The following is a 12,905-nucleotide window of genomic DNA, read 5'->3' on the forward strand; positions in this document are numbered from 1 at the left end:
TTTAAAATAAAATTTTCGAAATTCTTTCTGACATATTGGATTCGTCATTTTGTTTAAAAAAAGTAATGTTAGATTTGTAATCAGCGACCTTAAACTACCAAATTTGACGAAAAAATTGCGTTTTGAATGATATTTTCAAATTTTGTTTGATCTGACGTGCGGTCAGATTAGACAATGCAGTTTATTTCTCTTTGCAATGGACAATAAGACATTTTATAAAAAAATTCGAAGAAGGTTAAGGGTAAACAAATTTATGGAGTTTATAATGTAAGGCTATTTGTTTAGCAATTTGAAACAACGAAAGTAATTTGATGTCTCCCGAAATTTAACAAATTGGAAAGTTGTATACAAATTAAATTGGTTCTTAAGAAATGATAGAATGGGTGGAAAGGATGTTTGGTGATTGGTGGAAAATGATGGATGGAAGGGATGAGAGTGTGGAGTCTGATTTTGACGAGAGAAAAATTGGCACTGTGAAGTGCATATCTGAAGACAGCAGTCCAGTTTTTGAAAAGTGAGAAGTCGGTGTAAAGTGGTGAAGTTGGCCTTTTCAAGTTGAAACGAAATCATTGACGGAGTTGAGAAGTTAATTTTCCTAGGACCGAGGAAGATTCCTGTTTCTGTCTAGAACGAGTACCCGATTGGTATCTATTTGCACAAGATATCGAGCAGAAAGAAAATTGAGTCGAGAATTCGAGCGAGTCCCGTTTGTTTGTTTGTTTGTGAAGCAGTTTGGACGAGAGGGACTTTCCGCAACTTCATAAGAGTACGTGTGGGAGAATCGAAGACGACGCAATCAGAGAAAAGAAATAGAGAAGAAACAAAAAGGTTAGTCAAATCATTTGTGAAACGGAGAGAATTTGTTTATATCCACACCATATTTGTATAATTTTTGTATTGAACAGTTCTATAACATAATTAGTCATTCCAACTTTTAAAGAAGAAATAAGTAATCAATTCAAAAGGAGAAAAGTAAAATATATTAAATTTTGTAAGAATAAATAAAAAATTATTTAAATAATTTTTTTTTTGATAAAAATAATAAACTTAAAAATGTGTGTGTGTTTATGTTTTATTGACACTGGTTTAAGCAACCAACTGGCCAGTCAATGTGTTTTGAATTCTCTCTTTTACAAAATATATGCTTAGTATCTAAATTTAAAACTATTAGTACTACTGTTTTTTTTTACTGTTTTTTTTATTATTTTTTTTATTATATTTTTTAACATTTTTTTATTACATTTTTTATTTTTTTTTTTAGTTTTTTTGTTTTTTTTTTTTGTATATTTTTTTATCGCGCTAAGACCTAAACCCGATTCAACCTCGCGGAGGTTTAGATCTTAGTAACTTTTTATTTTATTTAATTATTTTTTTTTTTTTTATTTTTTTTCTTTTTTTTCTCAGAGCTTTAATTTTAAACAATTAACATGGTTGTACAAAATTTTATAAACATCTAGATTGTTTGATTGTAAAAGGTATATAAGATTAAAAGGAAATTGTACATTAACTTGAACTAGATTGGCAAAAAAGTTTGATATTTCAATAAAATGTAAAGGACATTCTAATAGCATATGTTGTAGATCAGCTAGCTCTCCACATAAACATTCATCATTATCTACAAGTCCTATTTCTCTTTTGTAGACTGGAGTCAGACAGTGATTACTTTTTATTCGACAAATAGTTTTGATAAAGCCTTTGTTGGAAACTTGATTAAACCATGTCTTGATGGGAAGTGTAGGCTGGATTTTTTTGTAATAATTTCCTTTGTCTGAATTATTGTATTGTTCCTGCCATTTCGTCCGTTTGATAGATCTCATAATAGAAATTATGTCTCCCATAGGAAATTGATAAGTATGCAGAGTGGATTCCTTCGTTGTTGCTTTTTTAGCCAGATCATCTACTATTTCGTTGTTTTTTATACCAATGTGTGCTTTTATCCAACACAATATTATATTTTTGCCCGATTTCAAAGCTTCACTGTTCATTGCTATGATGTCACTGATGATATAATTTTCTGCAAAATTATGTACATTATATTTCAATTTCTTTACAATGCTTTGGCAGTCTGTAAATATAACATAATTGAGTTATTTTTGATTAATACATATTTTGTATGCTTCTTTGATTGCAATGAGTTCAGCTGTGAAAATTGTCATTTTATCAGGTAATCTGTTGTTTATTTTTATACTTTTTTGTGGGTAATATATAGCATATCCAACTTTTCCTTCCATTTTTGAACCATCCGTATATAATTTCTGATAACTCCCCCAGTTTTTTTGTACACACTGAAGGTGGTCTATTTTAGTAAGGAAGTCTGTCGCACGAATATTACTTAAATGACAGTTAACTGGAGATAAATAATCTTCATAATTTAGCTTTCGAGACGAGCTTTGTTCAATTTGGTGTATGTCGCCAATGAAAATAGAAACGTTTAGGAAGCTTTCCACAACTAAAAGCAGTTTCTTTTTTTCCCAGTAATAATGAGTTAGGTATGAGGTGGTTAAATGAACAATTTTATTTAATAGCAGTTTATCGTTAACCGCTGTTTTAACTATAAATTTCTCACTTAGGTATTCCCTGCGTAATGAAAGTGGAGGTTCATTAAGCTCACATTCCATGACCAATATAGGTGTACTACGAAGATAACCAGTGCATAACCTAATAAGTGCCTTATTTTTGATCCTCTCGATTTTTTGGAGTACAGAGTTTGATGCTGAGCCATAAAAAATAGATCCATAGTCTAAGATTGATCTTATCAAATTTCTGTATAGTAATATTGATATGTTTGGATCAGCTCCCCAGTTACTGACACTTACAGTCTTCATGATATTCATTGCATTTTCCATTCTTCGTAATATGTAATTTGTGTGTTCTTTCCAATTTAATTTGGAGTCTAAAAATACGCCAAGAAATTTTATTGAAGTTTTATAAGGAATACTAGTATTATCAAATTGTAGATGGCTTTGAGGAACATATCGTTTTTTAGTAAAGGTAACAATGGTTGATTTACTCTCTGATATTTATTTATTTCTTAAATTTATAGATTCAAATTACAACATAATGGCAATAAAACTTATAAAAGATATAATAATGAAGTTTATAGAACCATAGATAGTGTAAACTAGTGGATTCTTTCTCCTTCCTAGTCTGGTCAGTTTCGTCTTTGTTCCTGTATTTTTAAACTGATGATGGCTCGTGAAGAGCCGAAACGCGTCCTTGTATGACCTGTTAATATATACATTTTGTGGTATTTCTTTGAGTTTTCGTACTTCTTTAAAAATATTTTGCTTAAATATCTTACGAAAATCACCAAAAGTTCTTTAACGTATTTTATAATATCTTAATTTTATTTAAATTTGTTCTGTAGAAACCAAATAATGATTGTATGTAGCATAACTAAGGAAATGTAATATTTAATTTGAATTTCCTACGTGGGTGGGCCACGCAGCCCTATTCAAAAGAAGAAAGGCTTATTTCTAAGCCTTCTCTAATTAGCTATTTTGTTCGCTAGTTCTGTATTCATATTAACAAATTAATAAGTAAACCCCACATCAATAAAATTCTATAAAGTACTTATATATTATATTACTGCGAAATGAATCTTTATTCAAGTCAAATCGATCGTAGCATGACAGTTGGTAATTAGATATTTTTAAATATATTGTTATGCTCGGTATTTCTCTCTTTTATAAGATTGATGAGCAAATTCTAAATTTAATTAATTACTCAAATATTTTAATTACTGCTTATGTAAAACAAAACCAAATTTAAATTAACTTTTCTAATAAACTTTATTCTCAGGGCTAATTTATTTTGGATGCTTTACCTTTAGTTTGTGTCTTCTGGTATCTCTAGTTGCTTACTCCGTCCAGGAGAAAACAGGAAAATTAAACACACTCAATGTCATATAAATGTTAAAATATTATTTATTTATCCAATATACCATAAACAGGGTTTAAAAAATATACTAAAATCTAAATTTGTTGCAACTATTTCTCATCTGCTTAATTAAGCTTTAATTCTGATATCTCCTCTGATTTAACAAAAAAAAATTATGTAGATAAGGACACACCATTAAACTTGATAAAAATAATAAACTTAAAGATAAAACCCATAACTAAATTAACATTCATGGTGACGTTTCAATTATTACTTTAATCATCGTCAGAATAATAAGTTTCTTGAGCGGATGCTTTCAAATAATTTTAAAGGAACAAACAATAATTAGTGAAAACGTAAAAATGACATTGACAATCATTGGGTTAAGTCAATAATTTCAAACACGCCATGTCTTGTTGCGTGTTTAAGGGTGGCTTCAAAAAAAATATGGATAATGCCTCTTTGATGCTGAGTTCCGTTGGAGAACTTACATGACCAATGATTGAGAAGTCCTTACGACTAATAGGGTGGTCAGAATCAGTCATATGTTGGAATACCACTGAATTTGGAATTGTTCTTGATCGTCTTCCTAAGTGAGGAGTGACACCTAAGTGTTCGCAACATCTGACATTAAAGTGACGTCGAGTCTTCCCGGCGTACGTAGCTGCACAGCTACTACATTTGAATTGGTATATAATGTTAGATGCGAGATCACTAGACTCGACGTCACTTTAATGTCAGATGTTGCGAACACTTAGGTGTCACTCCTCACTTAGGAAGACGATCAAGAACAATTCCAAATTCAGCGGAATTCCAACATAGGACTGATTCTGAAAAACCCTATTAATCGTAAGGACTTCTCAATCATTGGTCATGCAAGTTCTCCAACGGAACTCAGCATCAAGGAGGCATTATCCATATTTCTTTTGAAGCCACCGTTAAACACGCAACAAGACATGGCGTGTTTGAAATTATTGACTTAACCCAATGATTGTCAATGTCATTTTTACGTTTTCATTAATTATTGTTTGTTCCTTTAAAATTATTTGAAAGCATCTGCTCAAGAAACTTATTATTCTGACGATGATTAAAGTAATAATTGAAACGTCACCATGAATTTTAATTTAGTTATGGGTTTTATCTTTAAGTTTATTATTTTTATCAAGTTTAATGGTGTGTCCTTATCTACATAATTTTTTTTTGTTAAATCAGAGGAGATATCAGAATTAAAGCTTAATTAAGCAGATGAGAAATAGTTGCAACAAACTTAGATTTTAGTATATTTTTTAAACCCTGTTTATGGTATATTGGATAAATAAATAATATTTTAACATTTATATGACATTGAGTGTGTTTAATTTTCCTGTTTTCTCCTGGACGGAGTAAGCAACTAGAGATACCAGAAGACACAAACTAAAGGTAAAGCATCCAAAATAAATTAGCCCTGAGAATAAAGTTTATTAGAAAAGTTAATTTAAATTTGGTTTTGTTTTACATAAGCAGTAATTAAAATATTTGAGTAATTAATTAAATTTAGAATTTGCTCATCAATCTTATAAAAGAGAGAAATACCGAGCATAACAATATATTTAAAAATATCTAATTACCAACTGTCATGCTACGATCGATTTGACTTGAATAAAGATTCATTTCGCAGTAATATAATATATAAGTACTTTATAGAATTTTATTGATGTGGGGTTTACTTATTAATTTGTTAATATGAATACAGAACTAGCGAACAAAATAGCTAATTAGAGAAGGCTTAGAAATAAGCCTTTCTTCTTTTGAATAGGGCTGCGTGGCCCACCCACGTAGGAAATTCAAATTAAATATTACATTTCCTTAGTTATGCTACATACAATCATTATTTGGTTTCTACAGAACAAATTTAAATAAAATTAAGATATTATAAAATACGTTAAAGAACTTTTGGTGATTTTCGTAAGATATTTAAGCAAAATATTTTTAAAGAAGTACGAAAACTCAAAGAACTACCACAAAATGTATATATTAACAGGTCATACAAGGACGCGTTTCGGCTCTTCACGAGCCATCATCAGTTTAAAAATACAGGAACAAAGACGAAACTGACCAGACTAGGAAGGAGAAAGAATCCACTAGTTTACACTATCTATGGTTCTACAAACTTCATTATTATATCTTTTATAAGTTTTATTGCCATTATGTTGTAATTTGAATCTATAAATTTAAGAAATTCTTGTAAGACTTTCACGTTGGGAGGAACCATCTTGCGAACAGGTCCCAAGATCCCAGGTTACCCAAAGAAGTACCACAAAATGTATATATTAAAAGGTCATACAAGGACGCGTTTCGGCTCTTCACGAGCCATCATGAGCTTAAAAATACAGGAACAAAGACAAAGGACTGACCAGACCAGGAAGGAGAAAGAATCCACTAGTTTAAATTATCTATGGTTCTATAAACTTCATTATTATATCTTCTATCTATAAGTTATATTGACATTATGTTGTAATTTGAAAATAACAATTTAAGAAATTCTTGTCAGACTTTCACGTTGGGAGGAACCATCTTGCGAACAGATCCTGGGATCTTGGGATCTGTTCACAAGATGATTCCTCCCAACGTGAAAGTTTCACAAGAATTTCTTAAATTTTTATATTCAAATTACAAAATAATGTCAATATAACTACCTATAAAAGATATAATAATGAAATTTGTAGAACCATAGATACTGTAAACTAGTGGATTCTTTCTCCTTCCTGGTCTGGTCACTCCTTTGTTTTTGTTCCTGTGTTTTTAAGCTGATGATGGCTCGTGAAGAGCCGCAACGCGTCCTTGTATGACCTTTTAAATACATTTTGTGGTACTTCTTTGAGTTTTCGTACTTCGTTACCTCGAGACCACATTTGAGAATGGATACTTCTCTCCATGCAAAATATTTTTATTAGTAAAGTAATGCACAAACAAGATCATTAAAAGTTAAACCGAATCGGACTGTACGTGGTTCATTTCATTTATCTGAAAAAGTTTAAAAAGCATAGTAAATTTTACAAGATGACCTAAAATAAGAAACTAACCACTTTAAAATCGAAAATTTCAGTTATGTCGTTGGTATTTTATGTAATTTAAAAAGGTAAATTTAAAAAAAATTGATGGTGACTAATTTCATGTAAAACAACTAAGGACTCTGGATTTATTTTCTATATCAAAAGGATGAACATTCACAGAGAACAGTGTCTGCTGTATGTGTCTACTTTTCAATTTTGGATATGGACAGAAAGTAGGAAGACATAACTGTGGAAACAAGTACTAACAATTTTAGAGCAGGCTCAACAAAATACTTCTCTTTCATCCAGCTTTAATTCAGGATATGGCCGAATCCTAGCATTTAGTTTAGACATCGCGATATAATCAAATTAGGTAATAAAGTTACGGAATATCTAATAATATTAGCTTATAAAAATGTACTTTTAAAATGTGGCTCAATAAGTAAGTTTGCACTGTTTGAGAGGATGAAACTAATGAAAATTCTCTCTAGATTCATGTAGCTACTTACTCATAAAAGCTTCACCGTCACTTCTTAACCTTTTGGATTTTAGATAAACTTGTTAGTCTTGTCGCCAAGGGGGTACAATGGCCTCCTGTATTCAGATGGGCTTTCCCAATTTTTTTATGTATTTTGACCCGTAGAATACGAATATTTTGGGTAACAGTTGATCCTGATGTCGATAAGATTGTTATAAACAAAGAACTTGAGGAATTACATAACAACGATTTCTCGCAAAACAAAAGCTTTTTCGTAAAATGCATAGTTTTCGAAATAAACGCGGTTGAACTTTAAAAAAATCGAAAAATTGCAATTTTTGAACCCGAATAACCCTTTTGATTAAAAAATAAAATGGCAAATCTGCTTACCGCATTTGAAAGTTGAAACACTATGTATGTGTTTATAGCTTTGTTTAACAATAAAAAAATTAATTTTTAGCAATGCAAATAATCAAAACCAATATAATTTGACTTAAACCTTCAAATGCTATTTTATTTTTTAGTCAATAGTTATTCGGGTGCAAAAATTGCAATTTTTTGTTTTTTTGAAAGTTCAACCGCGTTTATCTAGAAAACTATGCATCCTACGAAAAAGTTTGAAGGAATATATTTTGCTTAGAATGACCCAAAAAATAAGAAAAAGTTTTGTTTTGCGAGAAATCGCTGTTATGTAATTCCTCAAGTTCTTTGTTTATAACAATATATCGACATCCGGATCAACTGTTACCCAAAAAAATTCGTGTTTTACGGGTCAAAATACATAAAAAATACCCTTTTGAGTCACTCTAAGCAAAACATTTTCTGACAAGTTTTTTCGTAGAATGTATAGTTCTCGAGATAAACGCGGTTGAACTTTTAAAAAATCGAAAAATTGCAATTTTTGCACCCGAATAACTATTGACTAAAAAATAAAATGGCTATTCTGCTTACCACATTTGAAAGTTTAAGTCAAATTATATCGGTTTTGATTATTTGAATTGCTAAAAATTTATTTTTTTATTGTTAAACAAAGCTATAAACACATAGTGTTTCCCGTGCCTAATACATTCGTTTACATGCATGCTATGTAGAAATTGCCTCGCTTGCACTTGTACCTACTCTACCTACTCGATCGATTTTAAATGATAAATCATTGAAAACATCACACAAGCACTAGGTGTTTATATCTTTGTTTAACCATAAAAAAATAAATTTTTGGCAATGCAAATAATCAAAACCTACATAATTTGACTTGAACTTTCAAATGCGGTAAGCAGAATTGCTATTTTATTTTTTAACAAAAATTATTAGGGTTCAAAAATTGCAATTTTTCGATTTTTTGAAAGTTCAACCGCGTTTATCTCGAAAACTATGCATCCTACGAAAAAACTTGAAGGAACATTTATTGCTTAGAATGACCCAAAAAATAAAAAAAAGGTTTTGTTTTGCGAGAAATCGCTGTTATGTGATTCCTCAAGTTCTTTGTTTATAACAATATTATCGACATCCGGATCAACTGTTAGCCAAAAAATTCGTGTTCTGCGGGTCAAAATACATAAAAAAACTTGGATAAGTCGAACTGAATAAAGGAGGCCGTTGTACCCCTCCTGGCTACAGGACTATGTCTACTAAAAGCGTTTTTTCAATTTATTTGTATATTAGAGTTGTTAAGTGTTTTTTGTCGGCTTACCTAAACCATTTTTTTGCAAAAGCGGGTATGCCTAAACTGATTCAAAGTAATAGATTTAAACAGCTTTCATTACCTACTAGGAGTGTTTGCCTACATGAACACTTTCGAGAAAATATCGACACATTTAGAATATATTGGAATTATGAATTTTTTATATAAAAATATACAGATAGGTATATGCAAACTCTTATAAAATTTATACAAAATATGCCAGATGGGCAAAAAATGCATACATATTTGTATACAGTGCTAGTCAAAAGTCCGTACCCCCCCCTCGTATCTTTTGAACGGTTATACATATAATAGTGAAATTTTAAGGAAGGAAATGAACGGACGTACGCTTCTTAACTAGTCATGACAGGTGACGTAATAGTGACATATGACTTTACAGCGCCACTGTGACAGATAATTTTAAATGGGACCTTATGGCAAGTGATACTTCATTTGAAAAGTATTGAAAATACCTATTCAGTCATACTAATTTTTTTGGGTTCAAGTTGATTTTGATTTTGGTGAATAAATGAAATAAATATAACTTTGTAGTTTCGCATTTAATTATTAAAAATTCAAATGTCCGCCCATGGTTATTTTGTCAAAAAAGTTGACATTTTTCAGCTCTCTAGTAGTTTTTACGTCAACGTCAATCTTTTTGACAAGTAACCATAGGCGGAGGTTTGAATTTTTATTAATTATATGCGAAACTACAATTTTATATTATTTTATTTATTCATCCAAATGAGCTTAAACTCAAACAAAATTATTATAGCTGAATGGGTATTTTCAATACCTATCAAACGAGGTATCGCTTACCATAGGGTACCATTTAAAATTATCTGTCACAGTGGCGCTGTACAGTCATCTGTCACTTTTACATCACCTGTCATGACTAGTTAAGAAGCCTACGTCCGTTCATTTCCTTCCTTAAAATTTCACTATTATAAGTATAACCGTTGAAAAGATACGAGGGGGGGTACGGACTTTTGACTAGCACTGTATATTATGCTGATCTCTAATTAGTATGATTGTTATTATGATTTTTATTTCTGCTGAAATTTCTGAAACGGAAAGTTCCATTTAACAGTAATTATTTGTATATTATATTAGTGACTAAACTCTAGCTAACAAAATGTGCTCAGTGAACCACAACAATTTATGCAGCAGTAGTAGCCTGAAATTTAAATCCAATTCAAAATTCATCAATACCCAGCATTTTACCTTGAAAATCTTGAGAAATACCTAACTTTTAAATTTATTATTACAGATGTAAGAAACTTCCATTGGATAGAGAAAACAACGCTATCAATTCTCGTCTGATAGAGAAAAATCTGCAAACTTATACTACCCAACAATTCGTACAATTTAAAATTCTTCTGGAGAAGTGCTAATATTTTACGGATTCCGTAAATCTCAAGTGGCACAATCCATTTTACGATCGCTTTCCGTGAAATATGAAATTGTTATTGTTGGAGACCTTAACAGAGAGCATTGCGAACGGGCACATATTTCTAGGGTCCTAAATAGAAATTTCCATCGTCCCTGTCGACATTTTACTATCGGGGTTTAATTTTCAAAGTGGAGTAGCCGGTTAAATTGTAGCTACGATGAATGAAAAGGTTAATGGATCATATCGTATGGGACTCATTAATCGCTTTCGTAGATTGCACTAGAAATTTATTAAAAAATAGATATTTAGTACCCAATTTATTAATAAAAATAGATTTAGTTATTCGGTATGCGGCAATATAAACAGTACTGAAATGCGTTTGCGTCTAATTTGTATGTGTAGCGCATCGAAACGTGCTTAGTGGATCTCGAACATCGTTTAACCTTTAACTACCCGCGCATCAAGTTATAAGTTATAACATAAGTACACGTGTGGCGTACTTTACACACCACAAAACAGCGGTTTTGTTTATTTTTTTTTTGAAAATATACACTTAGTTGTTTTTTATAAACCTTATTCGGCATCAGCGAATGCTTGGAACTCCTTCTTAGTAAGTCAATTGGGATTTCTAACTGAAACCTGATCTCTTGAAAAATAAAATTACCAACAGAAAATTTTTTGAAATGTGATTTTTACATGAAAAAAATTATTGTTTATAAGGAAAAATATACACTAGGGTGCAAAAAAATCGATCCACTTAAAAATTTGGTTATTTTGAAGCTCGAATTTCCTAAACCTGTTGTTTGATTTAAGTGATTTTTTTACCATGTTACAGCATTATTCATTAGCAATATCACTGTAATAATATTGTTGTTAGACAGGTAAACTGCCATTGTATACTGGGTGTACGAATCAGACTGAGTTTTTTTCTCAAAGTTCGCATCACCCTGTGGACTATTCTAGCATTTATAAAATACTGAAATTAAAACCCAACTATAGCCTCAGGTCTTCTTAACATTCTGTTTTTAGATTCATTCGCTTATGTTGGATAACAAAAAAGTTAGGTACTTTAACCCGGAATTGGTCACTAGGTAGGTTGTTACGCGAGTGGTCGCGCGTGAGATTTTCTCTCACATATCCAACTTTTGCCATTCTTTACAAAATTTTACAAAAAAGATGAGGTTTCATCAACAATAAAGCGATTTGCTTTAAAAAGACACAACGTTTTTCGGTTTTATTATTATCTTTATATAAAATGTGACTATTGATGCCGCCAATATTTAACATTGAAAAATATATGGAAGTGACCATCTACAACTAACCCGTGAAAGAGAATATAGGATTTTCATATCATCGACCACATCCACGGCGCCTTTTATTACATCATAAAAGGATATTATTTTAGGTTTTAAGGGGAAAAATAAAATTAATTTTTATACACAGTTGGTGACGCTAGTGGTCGCTTGATGAGAGAATCTCTCACATGAAGCGCACTGACAACAACACGGTGATACTAAGTAACTATCTGAGCGGACGAGTCTATTAGATTGTAGAGGGAGGATAGTTAGGAGACCAGAAGGAACTACAGCGCGTATAATTTCCCAGAAAAAAAGTTGTGCGCAATTTTCTGAAACCATGAGAGAAAATCTCATATAGCGACCACTGGCGGGTTAACAACTGACCATGTTCGTCATCAGTACAGGGTGTTTCTAAATAAGTGCGACAAACGTTAAGGGTAATTTTACATAAGAAAATAAGGACAGTTTGCTTTATAATTATATGTCCGTGTCCGCAAACGCTTCGTATCCTAGATACGGGACGTTCAATTTTTTTTTTGCAAAATGACGATTTATTTATTGCTTTAAAACCAGCTAAGATAAGCAAATCAAATTTGGTGGGCTTTAAGACGTAGTTATTGGACATTTTTTGACATACAATTAAGAATTTAATATTCACAATTGGCGTGCATACGGGTAATATGATTGGTCATAATACCCGTTTGCGCGCCAATGGTAAATATTAAATTCTTAATTGTATCTCAAAAAATGTGCAATAACTACGTCTTAAAACCCACCAAATTTTATTTGCATATCTCAACTGGTTTTAAGGCAATAAATAAATCGTCAGTTTGTAAAAAAAATGAAGATCCCGTATCTCGGAAACGAAGCGTTTGCGGACATATGATTATAAAGCAAACTGTCCTTATTTTCTCATGTAAAATTACCCCTTAAAGTTTATCGCACTTATTTAGAAACACCCTGTACTGATGACGAACATGGCCAGTTGTTAAAGTACCTAACTTTTTTATTAGCCAACATAAGCGAATGCATCTAAAAACAGAATGTTAAGAAGACCTGAGGCTATAGTTGGGTTTTAATTTAAGTACATATTTTATAAATGCTAGAATAGTCCACAGGGTGATGCGAACTTTGAGAAAAAAAC

This window comes from Diabrotica virgifera, chromosome 7 (assembly GCF_917563875.1).
Source record: "Diabrotica virgifera virgifera chromosome 7, PGI_DIABVI_V3a".
Classification (NCBI taxonomy): domain Eukaryota; kingdom Metazoa; phylum Arthropoda; class Insecta; order Coleoptera; family Chrysomelidae; genus Diabrotica; species Diabrotica virgifera.